The sequence below is a fragment of the Trichechus manatus genome, unplaced genomic scaffold, assembly GCF_000243295.1.
Source record: "Trichechus manatus latirostris isolate Lorelei unplaced genomic scaffold, TriManLat1.0 scaffold00010, whole genome shotgun sequence".
NCBI lineage: Eukaryota > Metazoa > Chordata > Mammalia > Sirenia > Trichechidae > Trichechus > Trichechus manatus.
The window spans coordinates 1720121-1741996 of NW_004443946.1; the positions used below are offsets into that span (position 1 = coordinate 1720121).

The 21876-nt window shown below is 44.5% G+C and overlaps 1 long non-coding RNA gene across 1 annotated transcript; it reads right to left on the reverse strand.

Annotated features, from left to right (window-relative positions):
* Nucleotides 1-1441: 1441 nt before the first annotated feature.
* LOC111819501 (uncharacterized) lies at nucleotides 1442-6752 on the reverse strand. Its single transcript, XR_002823102.1, has 3 exons — nucleotides 6697-6752; nucleotides 4335-4530; nucleotides 1442-1772 (listed from the first exon to the last, which is right to left on the reverse strand). It is a non-coding gene; the product is annotated as an uncharacterized LOC111819501 (long non-coding RNA).
* Nucleotides 6753-21876: the final 15124 nt, after the last annotated feature.

Sequence of the window (21876 nt, forward strand, 5' to 3'; positions counted from 1 at the left end):
GAGGGGGAGGGGGAGGGGGAGGGAGCAGAGATTGCCTTTCTGATCCTCACACCTGTAACTTTGGATCAGGGCAATTTTCATACACCACCAGGATACTCCTGGTTGTGGGGCCCTGGTGTTTTCCCCGAGGTGGAGCATCTGGGCCACCTCTCTGCCTCCCTCTGTTCATTTCCCTGAGGCCTCTGATCCCTGGCAGGGTGGGTGGGGTGGGGTTTGTGCTGACAGCAGGACTCCCTGCTCTTGCTCTCTCGCTCTCTCGGAGTGTAGTGGGCCAGGAAGGAGAGCTACCTACACGTCCTGCCGGGCTAGATCTGCTAGGGAACTGGGGTTTCCTGTGGGTACACCCAGCCGGCACCCCTCATCCCCTGCCTTACTGCTCTTGAGTTCAGGGAGATTTTGCCACGATTTCAGTAAAAAGATATCCTCACACATATTTCCAAGGCCCCTGCCCCAGGGTCACTCTCCCCACTACACAGCAAGTAGCCACACCCTTAGCACCACCCTTGCTTAACCCAGACCCTTCTAGGCTCTCAGCTTATAAAATAATCAGTTCTTGCCCTTAAAGCCTCCTCCTTCTAATTTCTCTTCCTATGTGCCTCTCCAGTGAAGAGTGCTGAAATTAGTAAGCCAGGCTTCTCTCCTAGGCAGGAGTTTTGAAATCCAAGTGCCCCTGCATGTAAAAGGAAAAAAAAAAATGTTTTGACTGCTTAGCACTGTCCTGCTTTTTCTTGGGGTGTTGCCCTCACCTACTCATCATGCACTATGTACTGGTGGGGCTGACCCCACTCAGACTCCAGGACTGACACATGACCCAGGCCTGGCTAATCAGCAGTGGATTCAGGGATGGGTGCATGGCCCAAGCCAGTCTAACGAGAGTCAGCCCAGGATTTTTGTTGGAATTATTGGGAAAGGGAGTCTTTGGGTGGTACAAAAGGTCAACATGCTTAGCTGCTAACCAAAATGTTGGAGGTTTGAGTCCACCCAAAGCAGCCTTGGAAGAAAGACCTGGAGATCTACTTCAAAAAAAATCAGCCATTGAAAACCTTTGGAGCACATGGGAGTCACCATGAGTCCAAATCGACTCAAGGGCAACTGGCTGGTTTCTGGGAAAGAGGGTCTGGCTTTCCACAGGCCTTGCTAAACCGGCTTGATGTGGCCCTAAGGCTGCTGGTAGCCATCGTGGTGGAGGTAGAGTCACATATAGAGGAAAACAAAGCCAAGAGATGAGGCCTGATGATATTGTTAAAGCACCTGAATCCAGCTGTGTGTGAAGTCCCCAGACTTACCAATTATATGAGCTGGTGTATTATCTTTTTTTGCTTAAATCGGTTTGAATTGGAGTTTATATTGTTGCCAGGGTGCTCAACCTGGGCAGCCCCTGTGAGGTTCTTGCCTTCTACTGACCAAGAATGACTAGGAGAGGCTCAAGTTTTCTGCATGAACGAAGCTTTATTGAGCAAAAGTAGCTCGCGAGCGGAGACAAAGAAGGACAAAGCAACGCTAGCCTTTGTCTCCCTGAAGAAAGGATTGGCTAGGGCTTATAAAGGGTTTTAGGCAGAAAAAGGCATCATCTTTAGTTATGAAGATTAGGTACGCGGGCAGGAGGCAGCCCAAGATGGAACCCCTAACAAAGGCTCCTGGGACTGGATGGCAGGACTGCGCAGTTCCCCCCCGTGGTGCCGGTTCGATTCCTGTCGCGGGTCTGTCCGTCACCTTGCAGATGTCTACGCATGCTCCAGGGATCAGATCTGGCAGGTTCTTCTGAAAAACATCTTATCAAGGAAGTACAGTGAGAGCTGGGTGGGTTGTTTGTTCTTTCTTTGTTGCATGTTCCAAGATATGGGTTTTGTGTCATTAGTTAAGCACATGTTTTTTAGTTCAGGATTCTTTGCCTAGGGGCTCAGTCCCTTTCTCCCTTCCCTGTCTCAATCAATATCACTTGCAATTTAAAGAGACCTAAATCAGAATAGGAGCTCTGGTGGTGTAGCGGTTAAGAGCTTGGCTGCTAACCAAAAGGTCAGCAGTTTGAATACACCAGCCGCTCCTTGGAAACCCTATGGAGAAGTTCTACTCTTTCCTATAGCGTTGCTATGAGTCGGAATTGACTGGATGGCAACAGGTTTGGTTTTGGTAACTTGGAATAACCAGAATAGAAATAATGAGAATGTTCAAGCATTGTGAAGAATGTAAACAATGTCAGTGAACAACTTGTGTAGAAATTGTTGAATGGGAACCTAAACTGTGGTGTAAACCTTCACCAAAAACACAAGGAAATATTATTTAAAAAATAATAATAAATAAAGAGACCCAACTACTAGCTGGTTGAAGTGTAAACTGGTTTCTAGCAATCAAAGGCAATGTATTTCTCCAGGTAAAGGAGAGAGAGAGAGGGAAAGGGGTTAAAAATATCAGAGAAACCTAAATGGAGAGGCTTGAGTCTCGATTTAGGAAATAATATTGGAGTCATTATTATCCGTCCTTGAGCATAGAGAATGTGACCCAGCTGCAGCTGGGCTCACAAGGACTCACAAGGACACATCAGCTGGGCCCTGAGATATAAAGACAATAGCTAGGACAATCTTGGAAAATATCTTTTAGGGAACCTTTCACATAAACCAATCAAACAGAACACAAAAGACTTTCCACTCTTATTCTATTAGCATTTAGTGAATAGAAAATTTGTTGGACCAGTGAAGACCTTCTTGACTGTCCTTATTGAAACCTGTACCAATGATTGTTAAGAAAGTCAGTTAAAAATGTAGGATCACAGTTTCTAGCCAATCTGTGAAAAGGTGAAGCTTTCAATGGTTTTGCCCATTTGTAGTGTTAATATATACTGATGACTTTGTAAGGGTCCTTGGCTGTGGCAGCATGCTTGTCTGTTTTCCCACTCTTGTCTATTCTGTAATATTTGCCTGGACTTGGGCAGACATGGCTCTAGCACCATGCTTGTCCATTTTCCCATTCTTGCCTATTCTGTAATACTTTGTTGGATTCGGGCAGACATTAGCTCTGACAGCATGCTTGTTTTTCCAACTTTTGCCTCTTTAAATGCAGGGCGAAGAAAACTTTCTTTTTGCTTTACTACACTTTGTGATGTTTTTTACCCTGCAACAGTCTGTAAAATGCTGCCTTACACTTTCTCGCTGCTTATTAAAATCATTCCCCTCTCTTCCTCATAACTATGTAATCTGTCGCCACTGTGCCTTTAGCAACACAACCTTGCAAACCAAACAAAAACCCCACACACATGGCCATCGAGTCGATTCCAACTCATAGCGACCCTATAGGACAGAGTAGAACTGCCCCATAGGGTTTCCAAGGAGCGGCTGGTGGATTTGAACTGCTGACTTTTTTGGTTAGCAGCCAAACACATAACCACTGCTCCTACTTTGCTTATGCAAAATTGTTAGATCACAGTGGGGTTTTCTCCCCAAGTATCCCTTCCTTGTTTGAATTCCCCCAGAGCTTGTTTCCAATCTTCCCAGAGCTAATCAGCAGTAGCCATCAAAAAACCAAACCAAACCTGTTGCCGTTTAGTTGATTCTGACTCATAGTGACCCTATAGGACAGAGTAGAACTGCCCCCACAGGGTTTACAAGCAGCAGCTGGTGAAACTGCCAACCTTTGCGTTAGCAGCCAAGCTCTTAACCACTGCGCCGCCAGGGCTCTAGCAGTAGTCACAGGGATTGGCAATCTGGATCCCAGCCCACAACTTGGAAAATAATTGTTGGAGTATGTGTTCCATTTCTAGAGGTCTTCAAAACTTCAGGCTGAAGGTGACTTCAGTGGGACAAGCGACCTCATGCCCTGCCAGGGTGCCAATGAGAGTTAGATTCAGCTTTTAATGACCCTAAACACCCCCTCCCCCCAAATCGTTTAAAGGAGAGAAATCATTCCTCTTTCTGTTTCCTTCTCTTGCAAATGAAGTCTGGACCTAGGCCTCCTGAAGTTGTCAAGAACTCTCTCCCTCTCTCTCTCTTTTAATTTTGCTTTTTTTGTGGTAACAAAACACTTGACATTCACATATATAGTTCATTGACATTAATTACGTTCATCCTGTTGTTCAACCATCACCCGTATCCATTCACAAATTATACCATCGCCCTTAACAGAAGTTCAGTATCCCCTAAGCCTTGAGTCAAGGTCTCTCTTTATCTTGCTTTCTCACCATCTTCAGCTTCTTTAGGCATATGCATCCCTCTACTCCCCCCACCCCCAACCTCCAACACCCTCCAGAGTTGCACATACCACTTTCTCTTGAATCATTGGATAGAACATAGACACCTGACCACACCTAACAGCAAGGATAGAACATAGACATGTGACCATACCTGACAGCAAGGAGGCTGGAAGTGGCACCCTTTTTCTGTGTGCCAGCTAAATATTGGGGAGTTCATCACTAAGAAAGAAGGGTAGAATGGGTAACGAGCACAGTAGGAGGAGTCTCTGCCACATCACATACCCTGTGCCGTTGCACAGCAAAAATCCTCACAGGAATAGCTCCACTGCCGGTGATGCCAATAAGGGCTGCTGGGAAAAAAAAAGAATAATTAATTCCAGACACGTCAGTAAAGACACCTTTCCTGTTATAGACACTAAGAAAATGGTCGGGGACCACCTTGGGTGGTCTGTTAATCATCCCTACCATTTAAGGGTCATGGCCCTTAGAGAGTAAAGCTTCAAATCCCACCTCAGTTCTTGAAGGACAGCTAAATTTACAGTGCTATTAGGCCAGCAGAAACATCTTAGGAAATTTCCAGGGAGCCAGAGATCAGGCAAAGGAGCTATGTTCCTACCTGACTCCATCTTGGCTGAGATCAGACAATGGCAGCTTTCTTAGTGACAAAATAAAATGGGAAACATTTCTTGATATGTTTCACTATCATCTGATATTGAGGGTCCATTTATGAATAAGAGAACTGTGGGATTCGAAACAAGGTTGTATGTGCCTTCTGCAGCTCTGAGAACTGCTAGTTTCTCCTAACACCACGTTGGCAAGTCATTAACAACCATGTGACAAGTATCTTGAGGGAAGGAGCCCAACCTCCCCATTCACAAGTTCACATTTGCGAAGTGCTTAAAGTGCTGGTTGGCATCCGGTAGGGGCTCAGTAAATATTAGTGGAATCAGGAGCTGCACATTCTGAGTGAGAAAAGCACTTACTATGATTACTCTTATTAAATATTTATTAAGCACCTGTTATGTATAAGGGACTGTTCTCAGCACAATGAAGGCTCACAAAGACGAAAAAGACACTGTCTCCGTCCTCAAGGAGTTTACAATTTAATAGAGAAAATAAGACTTGTTTCAAAAGACTGTTTATTTCAAGTCAATTACCAAAACAAGATAAAAATAATCAAGTCAAGAAGCTGATGCCCTGCTTCCTGCATTTCTAATTACAAGTGTCTTTGAAAAACCTGGTTTCTAAATCCTCATATCTTCTCCTGATAGAGATGGTGAAAATTTGATGTAGCTCACGTGGTCCCTGTAAACACCATTGTCCTTGTAAACACTAGTGGGTGCCTCCTATTTGTCCCTGCCACCTCTCGCTTCCTAGCTGAGTCTTAGCCTCAGTTTACTCCCTCCAAGGTGAGAGCAACTGTATTTGTTTCTTCCCGGCTGCACCTCCCTTGCACGCTGTGCCGATGGAAGCAAGGATAGCTGTGAGTCCTGAGAACTGGTTTTGCATCAACTCTTTCTTGGGAATGTAGGAATGAAATGACTGGCTTTTCAAAATGGTTGTTTTGTTTTGTATTAATCTTCACATGAACTCTTCCCAGGAGAAATGATGAAAGAGGTAACAGAAGGTAGGATAAAATGCCCATGGTAGAGTGAAAAAGGACTTCCTGGGTATGGCAAACGGTTAAGCTGCTAACCAGAAGGCTGGCCGTTCGAGTCTACCCAGAGGCACCTTGGAAGAAAGCCTGGTGATCTACTTCGGAAAAACCAGTTAGTGAATACCCTATGGAGCACAGTTCTACTCTCACACACCAGGGATCGCCATGAGTCGGAATTGACTTGACAGCAACTGGAAAGAGTAAAACAAAATGCCAGAAGACCTGGGAGAAGCAAAGATTTCCAGAGTCTGACCCTCTGCCCTCAGACAGCTGAGGGCAGCTCTTTGACCCATGCCCTACAGATCTGTGCCCTGGGCAGCCACCTTCTCTACCCCCTTTCTTGTTTTGGGCACCCTCCTTCTCTAGGTTTGAGCCTAAGCAGCCACCTTCCCTGCCCCAGGGTCACTCTTCTCTTCACTTATAGCAAGTTTATTGTACCAGCCAAGTACTGCCTGGATCAATGAACAGAGATAGAACTTCATTCATTTATTCATTCTATATTTGTTGAGCACTAATAGGTGACAGCTGGAAATCTTGCCTCCGTTTGCTACTAGGAAGAGTAGGTAGCTATTTGCATTTCTCTGTCTGTACATGTCATGGTTTGAATTATGTCCCCAAAAAAATGTGTGTATCAATTTGGCTGGGCCATGATTCCTAGAATTGTGTGGTTGGCCTCCATTTTGTGATTGTAATTTTATGTTAAAGAGGATTAAGGTGGGTTTGTAACACCACCCTTACCCAGATCACATCCCTGATCCAATGTAAAGGGAGTTTCCCTAGGGTGTGGCCTGCACCACATTTTACCTTACAAGAGATAAAAGGAAAGAGAAGCAAGCAGAGAATGGGAACCTCATACCACCAAGAAAACAGTGCCAGGAGAGGAGTGCATCCTTTGGACCTGCGGTTCCTGCGCAGAGAAGCTCCCAGACCAAGGGAAGATTGATGATGTGAAGTTTCCTCCAGAGCTGACAGAGAAAGCCTTCCGCTGGAGCTGATGCCCTGAATTTGGACTTGAAGCCTTCCCTTGGAGCTGATGCCCTGAATTTGGACTTGTAGCCTACTGGACTGTGAGAGAATAAATTTCTCTTTGTTAAAGCCATCCACTTGTAGTATTCCTGTTAGTGTAGCACTAGATGACTAAGACAGTACAGTTAGTTTCATTTCCCAAGAGTGGTTTTGGACTTGAAAGCAGATGTTACTCAGAACCTTTTTTTATAGCTGTGTCTCAATACCTCAGGGAGGAACCTACTTCTCCAAAGAAGCCTTACATGTCTTTGGCCCAGCTTAGCATCCATTTCCCTGTGCATCCTCACGGTCATTCAAAAGAACCATAAGCATCCTTGCACAGTCCCAGGTTGTACCCCAGGGAAACAGAGACACCTGGATATAACTATCAAAGACTCTTTGTGTCATGGAGCTGAGTCACCTGACAGGTCTGAAATGCAGCTTCTTCCTCTGGGGACAGGGGAACTGCATCCCAAAGGCTAGAAGGATGGGTCAAAATGAAGATAAATTTTTAAAGGAATAAAAGTAGAATTGTGTACTTAGTGATTAAAAGAAGCCAAAAAAAAAAAAAAAAAAAGAGGAAGGAAGGAAGGAAGGAAACCCATCTTAACGATGCTGTATGTGAAACGGATCTAGGCATTTTGGTTGGCTGCAAGCTCAGTATGAACCAAAGGACTCACATGGCAGCCGGAAACCTGAACAACCTGTGACTGTGTTGGCAGAATCACAAGTGTCTAGGCAGGGAGATGGTAGCCCCCTGGGCTGTCACAGATCAGGCCATATCTGAAATGTTAGGCTTAGTTCTGGGTCCACACTTTGACATACTAGAAGGATCTCCAGAGGAGGGTGGTTAAGTGTGGCAAGCACACCATATGAGGAACCACTGATGTTCAGTTATAAAAAAAGAAGATTTATGGACATGACAACCTTCTTCAAATATTTGTTTGGTCATATGGGAAAAGGAACCTGGTGAATTGAAGGCTGAGAGAGTTTCATCATTCTGAGATCATTGTAGAGGCCTTATGAGGTAGACTTCCACAACTTCTAACCTCTTTCCTTCAAAATTTGATCTGTGCCTTCCTCTATCCTTTCATTTTCTCCTCTCTCAGAAGAAGAAGCAGTCGTTGACCTCATCGTCTCCCATCTCCTCTGGGACATACCCCACCAATTACCAGCTACTCCAGAATCTTTTATTTTTTCCTTCTCTACTGGCTTCTTCCCATGAATCTGCAAATATGAGGAGGGGGATGATTTATTATGTGCCAAAGAGCATAGTGGAGCCCTGGTGGCGCAGTGGTTAAAGCAATTGCTAATCGAAAGGTCAGCAGCTAGAACCCACCAGCTGCTCATTGGAAACCCTGTGGGGCAGTTCTACTCTGTCCTATAGGGTCTCGATGAGCCGGAGTCAACTCGATGGCAACCGGTTTGTTGTTTTGTTTTTCTTTTTAAGGGCATAGTGATTTATCTACCTTATCTTGATTAATCCTCACAACCATCCAATGAAGTAGGTGATATTGTCTCCATTTATAGGTGAGGGAACTGAGGCTTAGGGGAGTTCAATGACATTCCCAAGCTCACACACTTGCCAAGTGGTGGAAAAAGGCTCAATTCCAGGACTGTCTGCCCATACTACTCCCAAACTCATGTGCTTTCAGGCCGTTAAACACTCTTCCCGGCTTCCCAGCCAAATGCCTTAAGAGAAGTCTCTTTTCTCATATCTACTTCCTCATGTTCCATTCACTCCTCAGCTGCTGCAGTCTGGTTTCTGCACTCACCCTCCGCAGAAGTAGTGCTCCGAAAGGTCATCAGTGACCTAAAGGTAAATTCCTATAGCCTTTCTCATCCTGCTTGACCCTGAATGCTATTCTGTGGCATTTGGTATTATTGACCACATACTCTTTCTGCCTTCCTCCCATGTCTGGTTGAGCTCATTCATTCTACCACTTCACCTCTCAACCTTCTAATCCTTATCCCAGGTCCTTCCTTCAAAATGTCTGCTGGTCATTTAAAAAAATCTGAGGACTCAGCTGAAGTTGGAAATCAGAAATCTGTGTGTGTGATTTCCCTGGTAGATGTAAGGGCAAGACAGGAGGTGAAAAGAATTGAGCATGCTGGAGAGTATGATTTTAATAATCCAACTGTCCTCATACCCACACTTGGTGGAGCTGTAGTGGGTGGAGAAGTGTGGGGATATGTGCCATTAAAATATGGATGTATAAAGGCCTCTATGCTGCTCAACATGTTGAGACTTGTCCCCAACATGTTGAGACTTGTCACGACTTGTTTTTCCAAACCCGTTACTTGTCCCCAACATGTTGAGACTTGTCACGACTTGTTTTTCCAAACCCGTTACTGATTGGCTTGTTTACCTGAATTCTTCCTCCCTTGCCTGAAACTTATTGTTATTCACCCAAAGCCCATTGTTCTGTTATTTGCTTCACTACTTGCTGTATTGACTATAAATAAACTCCTGGGACTGAAGCCGAGGTTCGACTCCTCAGAGTGACCCTCCTGGCCCCACTTCTCTGTAAGAGTTGTGGCATTGGTTACTGTCTCTGCCGCCCCGACAATCGCTGCCGCTGCGACAGATGGTGCCCCGTGTGAGGGGCTGCGACAGAGAAGAGCTATAGGGCAAAAACAAACGGGCTGGGAATGGATATTGGTATAGGCTCAAAGAGTAGAGAAAGACGGCAGGGCAGAAGTCCATGGTCAGAAAGTGAAACGGTGAAGTTCAAGGGGAATGCCAGACTGAGGCTCTGGGAGAGGATGACCGTGACACAGAGCAGGCAAATATGGCTGGAATTATGATGTCAAGGAACTAGGTCTAGAATCCTGGCTAACTCATTCCTCTAGACTCTGAAATCCCGTAAATCACTGCAGGAGGTAACTGTAACTGCCCTGACTCATACCTGCATCCCACGTGAAGCAGTGATCTCAGCAGCAAGATTTTGGACAGAGCTGCTGCTGGGTCCTCAAGGGGTGATGCTAGAGACTGTGTCTAAGACAGCCCTTCCTGGTTTCCTTCTTCACAGTCTCCAAATTAGGGGAGGGGGCATTTCCTGCCCTTTGCTTCATCTCCCCACCTCATTTCATTCTGAAAATAGTCTGAGAATCTCTTGTTTTATATTTACGTAGGAACAAGCCCTGTCTTCAAATCCCTTGGAGCATTTCTCAGAAAATTACTTCTTGGCCTTTTCCTTCTGCTCCAACAAGAGCTGGAGCATCACAAGGGGCTCCTTCCTCCTAACTTATGAAATGAAAGTAAGGAAAAGAGCCTTCCAAGGAGAGCCCCAAATCCTGACTTGTTGTCCCCATGTTAAAGTAGACGTTCCCCTTACTCTGCCCTGTTTTAAGCAGCGATGCTTCTGTAGAGCTGGGCTGAGGATTCAGCAGGACAGAAGCATTGGTTTTTGATGGCTGCCTCCTTGGGTCTGTCCTCAGAGACTTCCAGAAGAGCCTTCCCCTTTGTTACTTACCTGATTGGTCATTAACATTCTTGCCGTGGGCACTGGGGTCCCAGCTGCAAGAGCCATAAAAACCCAAGCAAAACTGGAGCATCAAACTGCTGTGGGTTCACTTTTGGCTGGCAGGCCTACTCTATCAGCAAACAACTCCTCTCTTCCTCCCCTCAACACACCAAGAAAAATACAGCCTGAGGGTAGGAAGAAAAAGAGAGAAGTTTAGAAGAAGACTGGTCTGCCAGACAACGGGGGAATCCCTTTACACAGAGGCTAGCTTTGATGTGGGGCTGGAAAAGGGGAATCCAGAAACCATCTGTCAAAGGTTGACTCCCAGACCTGAAGTGGCAGGACTCTGATTATATTCAGACTCCTAGGCTAACCCCCTATGGGATCAACTAGGAATATAACTGGCAACCCTGGGGACACATCTCTCTGCAGATGTGTTTCCTTTAACCTGCACAATATTGTAGAAAATTTTGACCTAATATTTAAAAGTTGGGACAGACACAGATTTATGGCTGCTTTTGGGAAAAAAAATGAGAAGATATTTCTAAACTGGCTCTCGCGGTAAAATGGACTGTAATGTTCAAACAGAGCTTGTGCCTGACAGTTCTCCATATTCTACTCCATGCCCTGTGAAATCACTTGTATGGAGTCCAGGCACTATTGACCTTGCACTTGCCCGGCTGTTTTTATAGTAGATAAAAAGTGATTTTTCCACACTTGACCTGCCTTGCTCCTATTGGCATTTGAATTTGCAACCCCTGATCTAAGGCACATAGATAAGCCAGAATTGTTTCAATTGCAAGGGACAGAAAACAAAGCCACCTAATTTAAACAAAAATAAAACAGGGAGTTTATTGGCTCATGCAGCTGAGAAAGATACCTGGGTAGCTACAGAATTGAAGGAAGAACTGCAGGGATCACAGAAAATAGCATTCAACCATGCCAAGACTTTCTCCAGCTCTCGTTTCTGCTTGACTCTGTGTATCCTTGCAGGCTGGCCTCATTCTCTTTCAGCAGAGATGCCTTTGCCACGTGGTGAGGATCGTGGTCACCAGAAGCCCCGGTTTAGAAATTGCAATAGGAAAAAGAGCTTCTTTTCTTCACTTCTGAAAATCAATCCCAGGACAGGATGCTGGCCTCACTTGGATCATATGCCTTAGATCTGCAGGGCATTTTCTTTTTTAATTAAACATTTATATAGCTGAACACTGTTCTACGCAGATCGCAAATATTAACTTATTTAATCTCTATAAAAAAGTCTATGAGTTAGGTACCATTATTACCTCCATTACAAATGAAAAAACTGAGGCCCAGAGAAGTTAAGTGGTTTTCCTAAGACCCCACAGCTATTAAATGGTGGAGTTAGAATTTCAACAAATGCAAGCAGTCTAGCTCCAGAGACCATGCTTGTACCTCGATGATGTGGTTGTGCAGGTTTCGCACTACACAACTATAGGGAAACAACCCCTGGACACTTACAGAGCATGACCTGCATACACAACATGGAGGGCCTGCATGTGCCCACCCCTTGGGCCAATGACTATTGTCAGGGGGATGGGAGACTCTGATGGTGGTTCATCTCTGGTGGGTATAGGGGGTGGACACTGTGACTGACAGCCCCACTTGAACCATGTCAACTGGGAGAGGAGTGGTTCCCCAGAGGAAAGAACCAAGCAGTCTGCGACAACACGTAACCATCTGTCTAAGTTATCTAGTGCTACTATAACAGAAATACCACAAGTGGATGGCTTTAACAAAGAGAAATTTACTCTCTCATAGTCCAGGCTAGAAGTCCAAATTCAGGGTACCAGCTCCAGGGGAAGGCTTTTTCTCTTTGTCAGTTCTGAAGGAAGGTCCTTGTCATCGATCTTCCCTTGGTATAGGAGCTTCTCACTGCAGGGACCCCGGGTCCAAAGGACACACTTTGCTCCTGGATCTTCCTTATTGTTGATATGAGGTCCCCTCCTCTCTGCTAGATTCTGTTTTATATTTCAAAAGAGGTTGACTAAAGATACAACCTAATCCTGTAGATTGAGTCCTGACTCATTAACATAACTGCTGCCAATCCTGCCTCATTAACATCATAGAGGTTAGCATTTACAACACATAGGATAATAATATCAGATCACAAAATGGTGGACAACCACAGACTACTGGGGATCACGGCCTAGCCAAGCTGACACACATTCTGGGGGGACACAATTCAATCCATAACAACATCTCAGGAGTGTCCAGGGTCAGCCATGGGCTAGAGCATCTGCCTATCTTCCTGCTCCCCTAAAGACGTCTGAGATCTGAAATGGCATGGCCTCTGGGAAGGATATTCTGGTTCAGAGTCTCTTAAAAAAAGAAGATTTAATCAACTGAAAAACGAAAGATAAGCAGACATTAACTCTGAATCTCAGTTTCTTCATCTGTAAATTGCAGGGATAAGGTCTATCTTCCAGAGTTGTTAGGATTTGTTGAGATAAGGGATCATCTAGCATGGCTCAATGGTACTTGAAAGGCTCTAGAAAATGTCAGCCAGTAAAGACCTAATTTTCACCCTTATTCTCACTGGGCAAGTGTCATTCAAGCCAGCTGCTCTCACTTATGACCTTATCTAGTCTCTTCCTGTGAGAGTTAATATAGATCCTGCCACCTCTTCTAGATTAGCATTGATTTTTTTCAGGATTAAACACCAGACTTTCTCCCTGTTAAAAAGGCTTACAGAGGGGCAGAGAAAGGGTTGGGTACAGGGTGTGTGTGGGGGGGCAGAGGAGAATCAGTGCACGTAATTGAAGGAATACCAAGTGCTCTGGTAATTAAATATAATGTCAGTAAGAAGGAAACGGAAGGGTGGGAGGGATGATTCAACTCCCAAAACAAACAAAGCACTATGACCGGTCCTGATCATTGAATTTTAGAGTTAAAATGAAATTTAGAGTTGATCCAGTTGAGTGGTTATTCAACCTTTTTCAAAAAGTAAAATCTTCTGCAGAACCCTGGTTATGGATTGAATTATATCCCCCAAAAATATGTGTTGTAAATCCTAACCTGTATGCCTGTGGTTATAATCCCATTTGGGAATGGGTTGTCTTTGTTAAGTTAATGAGGCAGGATTAGTGTAGGGGGTATTTTGAGTCAATCTCTTTTGAGATATGAAAGAGATTAAACAAGTGAGCAGGGCAGAGATGGGGTAAGATAGATGTCAAGCCTCATGGAGATCTCTAAGCAACCAGGAAGCAAAAGCTGAAGAGACAGGGTCCTTCCTCCAGAGCCGACACAGACAGAAAGCCTTCCCCTAGGGCCAGTGCTCTGAATTCGGACTTCTAGCCTTCGAAACTGTGAAAAAATAAATTTCTATTTGTTAATGCCATCAGCTTGTGGTATTTCTGTTACAGCAGCACTACATCACTAATACAACCCCCGTCTGTAAAACAGATAAAGGCAAGCTGCTCTGAATGGAAGTGGAGGCAGATTTGGGGAGTAGATAACTTGACTTCCTGTTGCCCTCCATGCAGAGCTCTCAGAAATAAAATTTGAAAATAAGATCTGGGTCAAACCAGGCTCCCACAACACCACAAATATCAGCCACTCTGCTTGCACTCCATAAATGAATTCTCTTCTATTTCATAATCCACCCCAAAACTTGTTAACTGCCATTGAATCAGCTCCCGATTCATGGCAACTCCACGCACAATGAACGCTGCCATATCCTGCATCATCCCCATGATCAGTTGTACAGGATCAGACTGTCATGATCTATAAAGTTTTCTCTTTTTTTATTATGCTTTAGGTGAAAGTTTACAGCTCAAGTTAGTTTCTCATACAAAAATTTATACACATGTTGTTTTGTGACATTAGTTGCAATCCCCACAATGTGACAGCACACTCCCCCTTTCCACCCTGGGTTCCCTGTGTGCATTCAACCAGTTCCTGTCCCTTCCTGCCTTCTCATCTTGCCTCCAGACAGGAGCCACCCATTTGGGCTCATGTATCTGATTGAACTTATTTTTTGTTTTATAGTCCTGTCTAATCTTTGTCTGAAGCGTGGGCTTTGGGAATGGTTTCAGTTCTGGGTTAACAGTGCATCCAGGGGCCATAGTTTCAGAGGTTCCTCCAGTCTCTGTCAGACCATTAAGTCTGGTCTTTTTACGTGAATTTGAGTTCTGCTCCACACTTTCCTCCCACTCCATCCGGGACTCTGTATTGTGCTCCCAGTCAGGGAGGTCATTGGTGGTAGCCGACTACCATCTAGTTCTTCTGGTCTCAGGCTTGTGGAGTCTCTGGTTCATGTGGTCCTTTAGTCTCTTGGGCTAATGTTTTCCTTGTGTCTTTGGTTTTCTTCACTCTTCTTTGCTCCAGGTGGGATGGGACCAATTGATACATCTAAGACGGCCGCTTGCAAACTTTTAAGACCCGAGACGCCACTCCCCAGACTGGGGTGCAGAACATTTTCTTAATAAACTTTGTTATGACAACTGACCTAGATGTCCCCAAAACTATGGTCCACAGGTCCCAGGCCCAGCTACTCTGTCCCTCAAATTGTTTGGATGTGTCCAGGAAACTTCTTAGCTTTTGCTTTGGTCCAGTTGTGCTAATTTACTCTGTACTGTGTGTTGTCTGTCCCTTCACCAAAGTTGATCCTGGTCTACTATCTAGTTAGTGAATTCCTCTACCCTCCCCCCAACCCTCATAACCATCAAAGAATGCTTTTTTCTGTGTTTAAACCTTTTCTTTAGTTCTTATAATAGTGGTCTCATACAATATTTGTCCTTTTATGACTGACTAATTTCACTCAGCATGATGCCCTCAAGATTCATCCATGTTGTGAGATGTTTCACAGATTCATCATTGTTCTTTATTGTTGCATAGTATTCCACTGTGCGTATGTACCATAATTTGTTTATCCATTCATCTGTTGATGGGCACTTAGGTTGCTTCCATCTTTCTGCTATTGCGAATAGTGCTGCAATGAACATGAGTGTGCATGTGCTCTATAAGGTTTTCATTGGCTAATTTTCAGAAGTAGATCTTCAGGCCTTTCTTCCTAGTCTGTCTTAGTCTGGAAGCTCCGCTGAAACCTGTTCAGCATCATAGCAACAGGCAAACTACCAATGATCAATGGGTGGTGGCTGAGCATGAGGTGCAATGGCTGGGGATCTCCTGCATAGAAGGCAAGAATTTCCCAAAACTTGGCTTAAAACAATACTCATTTTATTTGCTTATAATTCTGTGGGGATTCCATTTAGGCTGGGCTCAGCAAAGTGGTTCTCCTGTGTTATTTATGCAACTACCAACATCTAGAAGCTTGACTGGGGCTGGATAGTCTAAGATGGCCTCACTCACAAGTCTGAGACTTGGTGGTGGGTTTTGGCTGGGCCTCTCTCTCTATGTGGTCTTTCATCCTTAAGGCGGCTATTCTAGGATTCTCCACATGCGGCACTGAGTTCAAGGAGGGCAAGAATGAAAGCTGAAAGGCCTCTTAAGGTGGGAACTAGGAAGTCTCATTCTACTGGTCAAAGTAAATCACAAATCTAGCCCAGATTCAAGGGTTAGGGAATAGACTTTGATGGGAAGTGTGTCAAAGTCACATTGAATGAGAAGAATTTTTGGCTTTTTTTTCTTTTTCTTTTTTAATTTACCACATCTCCTTATTTTCTATAATCTTCCAGCAAACTTGGCATGCATCTTGATATACAACGATGACAACTTGTAATATGTGTGGGAGAATGTGACAAACCCTGCTAGTTCCCTACTCATTATTCATCCTCCATTTTTTTTCAGGGTGGCAATGTGCCCAGTTACAAATATTCACCTTCCCAGATTCCCAAACAGCTAAAGTCGCAATGTCGTGACCTAGTTCCGGCCAAAGAATAGAAGTTTCCTGGGTAGAGCCTCCAGGAAAGCAGTTCTTTTCTTCATAAAAGGGAACAGACTCAAGTGATTTGCCTTTTTCCCTTTGTCCTTCCTCTCTCATTCCTGCCTGGATCGCATATGCAACAATTGGAGGCGGAGCAGCAATCTTGAAATCATGAGGATGTTGCTAGTGATTGTGGAATAGAAAGACAGAAGGAGCCTGATCTCTGACGGCATCAAGGGGCCTCTATTCTATCCCTGACTCCCTGCCTCTGGGCTTCTTATTGCCTCAGAAAAGTATACCCTACTTGTCTAAGTCACTAGAACTGTGGTTTCTGCTACCTGAAACAGGGTGTGATAAGGAGATGAGGCTGGGAGGGAAGTCAGAAGACTGACTGTAAAGGGCTGTGACTACTAGAAAGACACCATAGTTGTTATGAAACTGAAAGAAGTTCCTTTCATAGGAATGTGTTCATGTAAGGAAAGGCTGTAGCTGTTGCAAAATTTAAAATCAAATTGGAGTCCAGATTTTGAAAGGCTGAAAATAGTAAGTTGAAAGCGTAAAGATAAGTTTAACGGTGATGACTGAAAACACTTGTACTTGGATTTTAGAAAAGATGTCAGGATGAGAGAGCTTAGTTTCACAGCCTGGGGGTTTAAATTGATTGCAAAGGCTTAGACTAAGCTCACAGAGTGAGTTGCAAGTACCTAAAGCTCTGACTCACGCTCTAACTGCCATGATTATCTAGGATCCAGAGCTTGAGGAACATATGTCCCTCAGCCTCTACACAGTCAGAACTCACTGGGAGTAAGCATCATGTCAATCCCAGGACTGGTGAATGGAGGCCACCCAGAGGAAGACCAGGATGCCAGACAGGAACCTGGGCACGTTTGATTTGGGCAAGAGAAGACTTGGAGGGGCCCAATAACTATAACAGTTATCTATCGTGTGTACAAACCACGCCCAAAACTTAGTGACTTAAACCAATAACCATTTATTTACTTACGATTGTGCAACATGGGCTGGGAAGCTTTTCTCTGACCTAGGTGGTGTAGTAGTATGGGCTGGGCTCACTGATACGTTTGCCACCAGCTCACAGGTCAACTGCGGATGAAGCAGCCGTGATTGCTTAACTCACGTTGCCTCAGCTGGGATGGTTGGAAAGGCTGGGGGCTGGCTGCACCTCTCTCATGTTCTTTCATCCTTCTTCTCCACATGGCCGCTCATCCTCAAGGATGCTAGCCCAGGATTCATGGCTTCTGGGGGCCACAAGACAGTGAAAGTAGAGGCTACAAGGCTGTTAATGCCCAGGCCCAGAATGTCTGTTCCACTCTATTGGATGAAGCAAGTCATAAGACCAGCCTAGACACAATGTGGAAAAAGACCACATGAAAGTGTGAATTCAGCAGTGTGATACGTTGGCAGCCATTTTGTAGTAGTCTAGCAAAATAAGTAATATCTATACCCTGGTGGCATAGTGGTTAAGAGCTATGGCTGCTAACCAAAAGGTTGGCAGTTCGAATCCACCAGGCACTTCTTGGAAACCCTATGGTACAGTTCTACCCTGTCCTAAAGGGTCACTATGAGTCGAAATTAACTCAACAGCAATGGGTTTGGTTTTTTTTCATTCTTTCTATGGCGTCTCTAGGTGTTGCAAACGATTAAGCGCTCAGCTGCTAACCAAAATGTTAGTTGTTCAAGTCCACCCAGAGGTGTCTTGAAAGAAAAATGTGGCAATTTACTTATGAAAAATCAGCCATTGAAAAACTCTATGAAGCACAGTTCTACTTTGACACAAATGGGGTTGCCAATAGTTGGAATTGACTCGATGGCAACTTGTTTTTTATTATTTCTATAGTCTTTGCAATTCACAAGGGGTGTTTACTTTCACTATCTCATTTGATCCTCACAACAAAGCTGAGATATGGTCGGCGGTGTGCTGGTAAAACAAAACAAACCAAGAAAAAGCTTTGGTTTGTAACATTTGCCAATACTCATGGTGTAAATACTCCTACCATGGCCAATTTCAAGTGATCGATGTGAGGTCACTGAGAGTAGAGTTGGCAGGAGATGCATTCAGTAGCGGAGCCCTGGTGGCACAGTGGTTGAGAGCTACAGTGTGCTACAGTGTGCTATGGCTGCTAACCAAAAAGGTCAGCAGTTCAAATCCACCAGTCACTCCTTGGAAACCCTATGGGGCAGTTCTACTCTGTCCTGTAGGGTCACTATGAGTCGGAATCGACTTGATGGCAAAGGGTTTGGTTTCAGGTTTTTGGGCATTCAATAGCTGGCTCCAGCACAGCACTGTGTACGGTGGGTATTATTATATCCATTGCAGATGAGGTTACAGGGCTTTCTCAAAATCACACACAACCAACAGTGGTGGATCTGGGACACAACCCAGATCTAAACTGTATGCTTTGGCTATACCATTGCCCTGTCTCATAGCAATTTTCTTCAAACATCTAAAGGGCCACTTTACCCTAGGAGTAGCTGTATTCTGGATTGCTCCAGAAGGCAGAACAAGAGGCGGCATAAACAAGTTTCAGGGAGGCATATTTCAATATAAGAAAGTCCACAAGAGAATGGATTCTGCAATAATGGAGCCATCCAAAAAGAATGAATTGCTCTGTGCCATGGTGTTGTCTCTATCATAGAAGTATCTGTCAGAGGCCAGACCTTTGAAGGTCTCTGAATTAGGGGAGAGGTTGAACTATGTAACGTTTAAGCTCCATCTATCTTTTAAGTTCTGGTTGTAAGAATTCTCTGACTCCCAAATCTGAAATCACTTAATGTCCTTTTGAGATCAAAGAAGGCAAAGGAAGGCAAGAAGGCCAGGGAAGGGAAAAGAAAGGAAAATAAGGGAAAGGAAAGAAACAGAAGGGAAGAAAGAGAAGATGAGTGTTAAATCCTGGGAAGAGCTTGGGCAGATGAGAAGTCCTTGTTTTTGGGAGCTACATCTCCTAAATAATTCTAGGTGGAAACTGAGTCTTCACTTGCAGTAACTCTGATCCAGATGACTGGCAATCTGACTCATGATATGGAAGCACAACTTATATTTTATCCCAAGTCAGTTCAAATGACAGAAGACAGCTCAGACCTTGTGTCTGAAATGTTAGGATGTTCTCAGTATAATAGAATGCAACCACTGATTTTGCCTGGCTGTTCGGATAGTGCTCTTTCTTTCTAGAGGGGCTTCTTTAATTTTTCTCAGTAGGACATTGTCATGGATTGAATTGTGTTCCCCTTTTCCTCCCAAAAAAATGTGTTGAAATCCTAACCCCTATACCTGTAGATGTGATCTTATTGCAAATAGGGTCTTTCTCTTGTTGTGTTAATGAGGTCATGCGGTGTACTGTGGAGACAGATGCTTCTATAAACCTGGGAAAGCCAAGGACTTCTGGCAGCTGCTACAAGCTAAAATAGACAAGGAAGGGCCTTCCCCTAGACCCACGCCTAACTTCAGACTTTCAGCCTCCTGAACTGTGAGAAAATAAATTTCTGTTCTTTAAAGTCACTCACTGTATTTCTGTTATTGCAGCACTAGGAAAATAAGACAGAAAACTTGCTGAAGATTTAGTATTTTATCTCTTTGGCTCAATCAGAACCGAAGTGCACCCCCACCCCCCAGCTGCCCTGCCCCAGCTTTGCAGGGGTTTTAGGTGATCTGCTAGAGGGTCTGGCAGTCTTTAGCACTTCCCCCTCAGCCCTGGGGTTTTCCTGGAGCAGTGGAAGGCTCTGGTCTTATAATGAGAACCACAAAACTGGAAGCTTTCCTGACTGAGCAGTTCAAAACTTGAGGCATCAATCTCAGCATTTGGGAATAAACACACAAGATATTTTCTGGGATGACTCAGGCATCACCAAGCATGCCAAGTAATTACATGGATAATAGTAAAGCTGTGGAGATTCCAAAGAATGCCCAAAACTGTTGCTAAAGTAGATAAATCATCTCTGAGAACAAGTCACTCAGCTCAAATATTGCAAAAATCCATGCATCTCTGGTTCTGAGGAGTTGTATTTCCATGTGCTGAACCCAAAGGAAGAGACAAGTTGACCAAGCAAAAACTGGCCCTATGCTTTCAGCAGGCAGCTCTCACAAGCAGGACCAGCCCCGTCAAAGACTTTCAAAGGCTGATTTAACACTGAGGTTTCTCATGTCCACTGAATGACATGCTCTGCCAGTTCCAATGGATCCCAGTCACCCATGGGTAGAAGGGTCTGGAATGACTGGGCAGGCTGTAAAATAACAAGCAATGATGCCTCAAAGAGTTGCTCCCCTGGAGGCAGGTGCTATGGTAGCTGTACTCCACTCTGAAATACATTTAGGCAATTGGGAACCATTATCAATTTACACACAAATCAGGCACCAACTCTATAAACCAGAGCCACCCCCTCCCCAGGCCCTGAGTGCCCTCAGTTACCTCTGTTTTGCCTTTTGCACAGAAATAGGTCTGAAAACCTCAGAGGAACAGGGAAGCAGCTATTAAATTAGAGCTTCCTGCTCCTATTTCCTTACTCAAGCCTGATCCTGGAGCTGTGGAACACCCTGGACCTGGGGCCTGGAGCAGGCGCAGGCCTCAGGGCTCAGGGTTTGGGGCTGATTCATGAGGCCCAAGCTCTTTTCTCTCCCCACTCCTCCCCTTCTTCATGTTTCTCCTCACTGACCTCTAATTATTAGAATCATGGACCTTAGGGAACTTAGAGATCATGCTAGTCCAAACTCCTTACTTTACAAGAAACTGAGGCCTGGAGATACTGACTGTTGGAGGACTCTCAGCTAGTTGGTAAAAGAGTCGTTCATTAGCCAGTTCATGCTAGTAACTCTTTTAGTGCATGATCCTCTTCTCCCCTTCTCTACTTCTCCCAAATTGGTGTGGTAGTTAGTCTCTGAGATAGTCCCAAAGATGCTCACCTCTTGGTATCCAGACCCTTGCATAGTCTTCTCTGTCACTGTATCAAGTTTGGTCTGTGTGACCAATAGAATATGGCAGAGTATGTCACTCCTGAGATTAGGTTATAAAAAACTATGACTTCTGTGTCTCTCTCTCTGATCACTCACTGTGAGGAAAGTCAGCTGTCATGTCGTAAGGACATCCAGGCAGCCTGTGGAGAGGCTCAGGTTTTGAGAACCAAAGTCTTTAGCCAATAGCCAGCAAGGAACTAAGACCTGCCAACAACACATGACTGGGCCTGCAAGCCTATCTTTCCGCAGTTGAGCCTTCAGATGACTGCAGCCCCAGCCAACAGCTTAATTAGGACCTCAAGAGAGATCCTGAGTCGGAACCACCAGCTAAGCCACTCCTGGATTCCTAATCTATAGAAACTGAGATAACAAATATTTGTCATTTTAAACTGTTAAGTTTTGGAGTAATTTGTTGCATAGGAGTAGATAAAAGCACTGGGTTTTTTTCTTGGCTTCTTTTTTTCTAGAAAAGAAAAAGAAACGAAGGCAAATATTCTACCATGGCCAGTCAACAAGGCCTTGTCCTACACTTTAAGGGACGTAACTGATAAATCAAGCTTCCCTGAAGGCCTGGGGTGAGAGCCTCATTGGTGTAGGACTAAGAAGTGGTTTTTGAAGGTCTTTCCAAGCCTGAGAAAAGAATTTCAGTTGGTGGCCTGCTAAAATACACTAGTTTCCTTTTAAAAGTTGTGAGCATGTTTCCAGTACAAATGTTAACCAAATAAGATACAGATTAATATTTTGGTGAATAAGTCT